At 41.9% G+C, this 9,211-nt stretch overlaps 1 long non-coding RNA gene across 1 annotated transcript; it reads right to left on the reverse strand.

Annotated features, from left to right (window-relative positions):
• Positions 1 to 713: 713 nt before the first annotated feature.
• LOC137895360 (uncharacterized) lies at positions 714 to 1,999 on the reverse strand. Its single transcript, XR_011105538.1, has 3 exons — positions 1,926 to 1,999; positions 1,783 to 1,850; positions 714 to 1,111 (listed from the first exon to the last, which is right to left on the reverse strand). It is a non-coding gene; the product is annotated as an uncharacterized lncRNA (long non-coding RNA).
• Positions 2,000 to 9,211: the final 7,212 nt, after the last annotated feature.

Consider the following 9,211-nt stretch of genomic DNA (forward strand, 5'->3'; position numbering starts at 1 on the left):
ATTTGAGTAATTCGGTGCTATCTGGTGAGTCTACAACCTGGGATCTCACATTGGAACACGGGTGGTCCCAAGCCCGGATAAATGCAGAGGGTTGCAGCAGGAACAGCACCCAGCGTAAAACTTTGCCCGAACTAAGCGTGCAATCGACGAGAAGGTCGATTTGCTGTGGCGACCCCTGACAGGACGAGCCAGAAGAAGAAGAAGAAGAAACCATTGATTTAAAAATGAGATGATGCCATCACAATATAAAGGTACATTTTGAGAGGTGAACTCATGCTTGGGGTCAATAGTAGACATATTGATAACATACTGTCCTACCACACATCGGTGGTAGGACAGATATCCAGTAATCCAACCCCAACGCTGAGTGTTCCAAACAAAATCTCCGTGGAAGTTTTGGTGACCGTCATATTGACGGAATCCATGTAGCTGTTTGAAAAGTCACAATGCTCAAATATCCTACTCCAATCTGAAGTGCTCGACAGCCAAGGGAGATTTATCGGATGAGCTGAAAGACAGATCGCAAGTTTCACCTGAATTCACGCGGTCAGCCCGTTTTCATAACAGCAGGTGCTGCTTTCTTTGTGTAGCGCCCTTAGACTCACTCAAATATAATATTGATGCTAATGACCCAACACTCACATTAGGTTCGGTAGTTGGACAATTCTTACTTTGTTGTGTTGACCCACTTAAAAGAGAAGACGTTTACACGTTGAACAGTGACACATTTATTGCCTCATAACAATAACTGGCAACATATTTACAATATACAAAATAATAGAAATAAAAAGGTACAAAAATAAATCCCTCTTATAATAAAATAAAATAAATAAAAGTACAATCAAATGGTCTTTCTTTGAATTGCAAGCACGAGAGTCGAGTTCTTCCGTTTCTCCTTTGAGGAAAGGAGAGCGAGTTCATGTGGGTCGTGTGTCTTATCTGAATGTGTGATTCAAGTGAATCGGTGGTCTGACGTCTCTGAGGACAGAACCCACGGCTGGCCACGCCGTGCGTCTGGCCCGTCCACAGTCTCTTTGAAACTGGCTCGCCACTGAACCCTCCAGGGTTCAGAATCCGTATTCGGTCTTAATCCGCTAAAAGAAAAACCAATCTACACGCATAGTGCAGAATGTAGATCACTATCTTGTTTCCTTCTTATCATGTGATCTCAAATCACTTCAATAAATGAAATTATATTTTCCATATGAAATCAATTTCAAATCCACACACATATTCAATCATGAATTGAACAGACATATTTCAAATAATTATAAAAGTGCAATTAAATCAGAGAGTATCATATAATCATTGTACTTCAACAGGAACTTTCATATTTTAACATTCAGAATTAAATGAACTGAATCCAAGTCATAGCCATCAGCATGAGGGCATATTTACGCAATAAAATGACTTAACAGTCAACAGAATTACGTGTGACGCAGCTTTAATGCTGCACTACGTCATCACTGCTTCACTGCAGTAGCTAGATGATAGCTAGCCTAACGGTCGATAGCTGCTGTTAGCATTCGCATTGAATTTGATACTGAACTTGGCTGTTAGCTTTGTGCTAGCGCTATTAGCGTCTTTTTTTCCCAATCATTCTTTACAATTTAAATGATATAACATACCATTTTACTGCTAGATATATGGTATCATATCTCCGATTGGTTTATTTTAGAAAGTAATCATCAGAACTAGGTGTTATTTGCCCAAAAACAACTTAACGGTTCATGGCCTTGTTAGCAACTAGCGCCAGCATTTTAGCCTTTGTTGCTTGCTTACCGGAGCTCAAGTTGAGAGGGCCCGCTGGATGATAGCGGCTCCTCTGTTCAGTTCAATGGCATTCGGTCCTAACAAGCAAGTACTTATTAATAACAGCAATTAATGTGATGATGAATTATTAATTTATAAGTCTTGCTTCCTACCAAGGTTCTCTTTCGCTGTCTTAGCAGAATGAGTGAGTATTTGAGTGAGCGCGAGCCTGCAACGGCACTTTCTGAGTGCAACACGGAGGGACGCGTGCGCCTCCTTCTGGCAAGGAGGTGCAACTACATCTCTAAATTATGTATATTGTTTTGGAAACCATATCTTTTATGTGGGTTACATTTGTCTTTATGCATCTGGTGTGTGTGGCTGCAAGGGTTTCTGGAAAGCAGCATTAGCAGCTCATCAGAGAGGCACAATGCATTCCTGAACAGAGGGAGCCAAGGAACTGATGAAGATGAGTAGCAAGGTGATTCAGTTCACCTGGCCTCGTGTCACAACTCTATAAACTGCTGGACGTCTTCCGTCCATTGTCCAACACGCACACACACACACACACACACACCACACACAAAAACAAATGCTGGCATCACCTAAAAAATGAGTTCTCTTTCTCCAGTGGCAAAAACTACACATCTTGATCTTCAATTGCTTTGATGTCTGAAAATCCTATATATATATATATATATTCATAAACTATAATTTTACAGTTTGACAACTGTATGATAGCAGATGGCAAAATGTTTTGACTATTTTAGAAATGAAAACAATTGTGACACAGAGTGCTTGACTGAAAAGCTTGATGAGGAATCATTTCGTTCTAGGATGGGAAAAATATTTAAAAGATGTAAGAACACGGTCAGAGAGAGGGTCGTTGAGAATCCGACTTTGTTTGTGCCATGTGCTCTCGGGTTGGTGATTGTGTATTATGTTTGGGTCCATTTAATGGTAATATTTCTGTTATGAGGAGAATGTTGGTTAAGATGTAGATATTTATATAAACAGCAGATCCGTATGTTGGTTCGGATATCAGCGCTTAGATTCGAACATGGTTCTCGGGCCTGCCCCACGCTGGAACGAAGACTTCGTGCTTTGTCATCATTTCAGTCCATCCCCTTTGCCCCGGCCAATCTTAAAAACCCCTGTTAATCTGTGTTGTCTGACGTCACTAATGAGACGTTCATGGAAATCAGTCATAGCAATACCAATATAAATGTAGTGTCTTCCTCGTGTGATGTCGGCATGTAATCACGTTGTGGAATTCCATCTGGCAATGAAATTCCCTACAATTTCTATTTGCTGAATCCATCGATCGTGTCAGGAGTTGGTTTTTGATGGTTATTGAGATACTGAAGCCGAAGACAGCGGAAGTCAGGGTTCCAAAGTTATCCCTGACTGTTTTGACCCATCTGTGAGGGTCATGTTGTACCTCGTCCCTTTTAACTCACACCTGTCTGGCTTTTGCTTCAGGACCTGCGTCTTACGGATTGGCTGTGGCCGCCCTAGACGCACCTAAGACTGATTCCCATCATCATTCAGCCCTCTCAGTCTCTGCTCCGCCGGAATTTCCTTGTTGGACTATTGTGTGGATTTCATCGGGTTCAGGAACAATTACTCACTTCCTTCCCAGGTTTCAGTTCTGCAAGTAGAGCCAAACCCCAGATTTGAGAGGATAGAAGAGGCTCTAGCAGAAGTATGCAAAGGTGAGCGATACCATCTAGAACAGTGGTAAGAGCCCACATTTTGATTTATTCAAAACAATTTTAGTTTTTTGTAATCACTTTGACAACATTCTGTGCAACCAAGTGTAGGGAGATGTAACCCATGTAGATGAGTAATGTCCAACTATGTACATAAATAAACGCATTTGAAAAAAAATATATGGTGTAAGATTATTTTGTAAGGAAAAATTCAACGATTCAACGGTTTGTAAGGCCATGGAGCCTTGGAGGTTGACAGGTATGCTGCACTTGACTGACTCAAGTAAGTAAATGTTAGAATTAATGCAGAATTGCTGCAGCCTTCATCAAATAGCACATTAGCTCAAATGTCTACACGTCATACAACATGGAGGTGGTCTTGGATTAGACAAAACTCGTCCAAGCACTCACCGTGGAACTGAGGTTTGACGTCCCAGGTGTGGGAGGGAAAGCCCCCCAAAACATGTCCCTTTGTGCATTTGATGAGCAGCAGGGTGGGGCCCCCGCTTCATCAGGCCGGCCACCATCCTGGTGAAGCTCTCCCCATGCAGCCGTGTAGAAAACACGAGCCTCCAGGGGGCGCTGTAGCTGTCTGGTAACTGAAGAGAACAGAGCCCAGTAAAATATCAGAATCACAATACTTTATTAATCCCAGAGGGAAATCCCACCAGCAACAGTCCTCCACAGTGATATATAATACAAATAACACTTGTATGTAAATATGAAGAGTGATGTCATTATTTTGGCCACATTTGTCAAAAACAACGCTTTTGCGGCCCGTTAGGGAAAGACTACGCCAGCATGTTCGCCTTGCCATGCCCAAGTCCCTCAGCGAGGGACGGGCGGGAAACGACAGCGGACTGGCTCAATGAGGGGACTGCCACTCCAACCTCCATACCTTGTGCTTGTGGTACACGACTACACCCCCCAGGCCCAGGCGAACTCTGGCGTTCGGCAGAAGAGTGGGGGCTATGTAGCAATCGTGAGGGCCGGTCGCTAATTTGAATATGAGGCGCAATGCACCATGGGGGTTCACATGGTTGTGCTGTTGGCACCATGAGTGAGAGGGGTGTTGCGCTGGGTGTCCTCGGCACAGCAGTGGGGTGTTGTTAAGCGTTCTGGCGTCGGAATGAAAGCACCTGCGGGAGGTGGCGTGCGTAAACTGGCATGGGCGTGACTGCAGTGTGGTTCTTCTCCTCGAGCTTGCTGCAGTATGGTGTACTTGAGATTACCTTGAGAGTATTCTATTGGTAGCTTCGAGGTGGGCTGTGTCGCTGCAGGTGTCTAGAAACCAAATTACAGTAGTTCCGTTGTAATTCCAGTCACAGAGATACGGAATCTCCTAAACAGGAAATGGGTGAAGAGTGCAACGGGGTCCTTCTCTCCATGAAGACAAATGTCTCGTGCAACGTTTAAGAATCAAACCGAAATGAGATAATAACTGTGTTTGTAAGATTTGTAAGTCCCGTTCAACCTTTGGCCTTAATTCGTCACCGTTCCTTAGACTGGATCAACTTACTTTTGCTTCATCCAGAACACAAGTCAGAGATTTTTTCTGTTGGAAAAACCTTTTGGCTAAATTGGACCACGATATTTTGTGGCCAAAATGCCATAATCAAAAGTCAAGATTTGAAGAGTGCAAAACTACTATGATGGAAACTGATCTCTCATTGAAATGTTTTTCTTTTTCTATTTTTTGGGGGGGGTTGCAAAGAGGTCCTGTAAATCATGTCCTTTATACCTCCGGCCGGGGGTTCAGACCTTCACTGCAGGGTGGGAGAAGAGCATGATGGGAAAAACATGATGGCCTCTCACTTCAGTCGGCCACAGAGAGAGAGAGAGAGAGATGCAGGGGGGAGAAAACACATGAATGAGGTGCTGTGAAGGAGGTTAGGACTTGGCTGTGCCGGACTAGACAGACTGAAAGACGTAGAGGTCAAGAATTGAAAGGTAGTCATAAAGACAAAGAGCAAAAGACAAAGTAGAGGACACAGTGAGCAGTCAAGCTATTTTATGGATTCTACTATGGAGTTGCCATGGTCTGCCCTGCTCTGCCTCTAATTGGTTTGGTATGAAGATAATGTTCTCGTGTAGAGCTCTTCACTAATCGCATCATCCTCATACCAAGTCAATGAGGACAGATACAGACAAGAAATGCTGACTCAAGTGTCTTCGCCAGAGACTGTCAGAGCAAATATCTGTTTTCTAGTCGTTGAAACGCTTGATTTTCACTACGAAGAAAAGGATCAAAGGCAGATTAAATTGTGCTGCAGATGCTGGGGATACTCAGAAATCTCCCACAAAGAAATACAATCTCCCTCACAGAAAGCCAGCTGTTTAAATAAAATAATCTCCTGTACTATAGATCAAGTCACTTGAATTCTCAGACTTTAGGTAAATGTTGTCTCTTAACTTGTGACCAAGCCTCATTAAATCCAGCTGAGAGATTTTAAGGAAAACATTAAAACACATACGGTGACCTATTTAAGGCCTCAACTAAGGTTTGTATGTCAAAAACCCCAAAAGAAAACAGGTTTTACAGTAAAAACACACAATCCTAAGGAAGTCAGACAACAGTGAAGAACTGTGTCCAATGCTACTAATGTAGATTAGTAGGCTGAATTTCATCGAAGACGGGAGGTTACAGAAACATGTTTAAAGCATCCCTTTTATTTGCTGTTCTTGTGGACTGTTTGGTGAAGAAAAAAAGAAAATAGTTTGTGAGTTTCATCCCAGGCATCAAAAGTTCTAATTTTTAAATCATGGCAATAAAATAAAAATGAAATGCTAAAAATAAACCTGAATGGGAAAAGACACCATTTGATGTCGGATGTGTGTGAAACAATGTTGAATAGCGTCACTGTGGCCAGCTCATGGTAAAACATAACTATTTCTGTGTCGGGCGGTGGAATCATCTGGTGGTTATTTCTCAGATTGAGTGTCTTCGGAATTGATGGTATGGCAGAGTCTTTTTCATTCGGATCACTGGGAAAAGCTGGAGCAGACCTTTGTGTTTTATTTCTTCTTGTGGTTATGAATTGGACTTGAGGTTGTTGTTGTTTTTTTTTAATATGGACTCGCCTGAATTTCATTACTGAAATACAAATCACAATATATCTAAGAAAATGCAGATTGCAGTCTTAACTAGAAAACGGCAATCAGAGATTGCAGACCCTCGCCTCCAAAAGACTATTGGATCTTGTGAGACAGTAAGCAGGGCTTCCGGTTCAGAGGGGCCAAACCTGCTCTAGCTTGCTGCTCCGGAACGTACTACAAGACTCCTTCTGGACTCTTTTTCCCATCATGCCATTCGTGTCCCTCCCTCTTAAAGTGGCAGTTTACAGCACAGGCACAATTCCAGATGTAAAAATAATTCTAGAATCTGGATCCAGATCCGGATCAACTCCATTCTCGGGTAGGACCGAGCCACGGACATAACCTTGCTTGTGTAAAACTTTCAAGTTGATTGGGTTACTAGTTTTTGACTTATGCGCTCGGACAAACAGACAAACACACCCAATTGCAATACCCTCGCTTCTGCTTCGGCGAGGGTAATTATGCGCTATAATTACACAGCACAAAGCATCATGGGAACTGGCATTGGGCTTGTCCCAGCTCCAGTTCTCGAAGAAGATTAACATGATCCGCCAATAACTTTAAAGAACATAAGAAAACATTGGCTAACTATTACCCTTTCTGCTCCAGCGGCCTATTTTGCCACTGTGCCAAGGTGAAATCAGGCACATGAAATCTGGCAAACAGTATTGGCTCAATCACTGATGCCTTTAATGCCACATGAGCAACTCTGCTTTACGCAGCTTTTTAAAAGCCATACTAATCCTGAGCAATGAATACCAGGTGTGAAGTGCCCAGAAAATCACAATGACAGACATAGACAGGAAGTGAGAACAAGCAAAGTCAGCAGTTGTGATTTTGCTGAAGTCATGTTTTTTTACTCTGCGGTCACCTAATACACTGAACCACAGATTTTCATACATAATTATTGGACATAAATTAGGTCTTGATATCTAATATAGTCTTGTCTGGCTGTGGAGGGTTTTGAAGATTGATGGCACAAACATTGAGCAAAGTCTGTTAAAAGGCCAGCACCCTTCAGCAGGACTCAGATAATGTTATCACAGGCAGCCAATGTTTAAGAACACAATATTAAACCTTATTATGGAAGCAATATATTTACAGTGAAAGTAGAATAGCATTGGGCAGCAGCCTGGAGCTTCCGTTGGAATGGAGACACAGAATTTATCCAGAGATGTGTAAATGAATGCAGAAGCACACAGATTACTCCCACAGAGCGGAGCAAATTATTCCCGGAAATCAGGGGTGATTGTTGCTCCAGCAAGCCCCCAATGGCCGGGTGCGCGGAGGTCAACGGAGAGAACATTGTGTAAAAGGTTGAATGTTAAGAGCATGTGTGAGGGAGACCTGAGTGAAAGTGCCCGTTTCGGTTTGTGTGTCACAATGTGTAATTCTGTATCGACCATCTTCAAGGCTCACCTTAAAGATCATTTTACCTTGGATACAACCAAAATATCAAAACAATGAAAGTTCAAAGTATTGAAATACAGAACCACTTATCACTGTTAATATTTTATTTTTTTTAAAGTTTGGTTATGTAGTTTGGAGGTATTACAGTCCATCAGGTTGCCATATGGTGGCCCCCTGGGTTGGGTGCACTGCACGCACCTGCACAAATATATTGTCAATCTGTTTGGAATTTCCAACATAACACCCGTCACTTCTCCACCTTGATAAAACTGAAAACACTACAGCGTTGTCTGCAAGAGTTACGATGGTGATGAGTTAACTTTCCTTATTTCAGATGCCACTGACTGAAAACAGACCGAAATTCCAAGCCATAAATCCTGAAAAATGAGAGGTAGAGTGAGGGCAATTTTTGTGGTTCTGTGTGTGTGTGTGCGTGTTTAGATGTGTTAGTTTGTTTTAGAAACTTTACGTGACCATATGGGAAACATTATAATTGGGCTGATTCAGCATTCTTGCACATTTCTGTGTTTGCACGTAAGTAGCTGGAGGGCTGTCCGCCACCTCCGGGTTCAGTAAGTCAACACAATTTTGAAGTCCACAAACACACGCATACCCTCTATGACCTGTTGAACTAAAGACACTCAACACAGGAGCCAATAGAAGGCAGCTATCATTGCTGGCTGTAGGTGTGTTAGTCATAACACACTGTAAAACAGTGAGGGACACTGCAGCATCTGTTCACGCTACAGATAGATAGAAAACATCGAGTAAACAGCAGGCAAGCATGTGGCAATAGTTTGTTTGCAGTATTCCTTGTAATTACTTGTGTAGTGCTACAAATCACAAATTAAAAGAGGATAATTCTTTACTATGTGCTGAAAATTAATTTTCCCATCACAGCACATCAGTTATACAAGCGAGGATTTAATATCTATATGTAAATATTTAGAGAAGTTTTGTTTTTTTGGTGGTTCTAAATCCTCAATCACAAGGCGGAGCTACAAAACATGTCTGTTCAAATCCGAGTAAATGAGAAATCATAATTAAAGTATTGGTTAACTCAAAAATGGTTACAGAAAACAATTATTATTATTTTTATGTTATTTTTATATGAAAAGTAAAGAAATCTAAAAATGTATTTAGTTTACATCCACAAAACGAAATTACTTGTACAAAAAAGTTCATTAGTACTAATAGTAATAGTATCCCGGCCTATCCCGGCTTGCTTTGGGCGAGAGGAG

The sequence above is a fragment of the Brachionichthys hirsutus genome, chromosome 6 (assembly GCF_040956055.1).
Source record: "Brachionichthys hirsutus isolate HB-005 chromosome 6, CSIRO-AGI_Bhir_v1, whole genome shotgun sequence".
Taxonomy (NCBI): domain Eukaryota; kingdom Metazoa; phylum Chordata; class Actinopteri; order Lophiiformes; family Brachionichthyidae; genus Brachionichthys; species Brachionichthys hirsutus.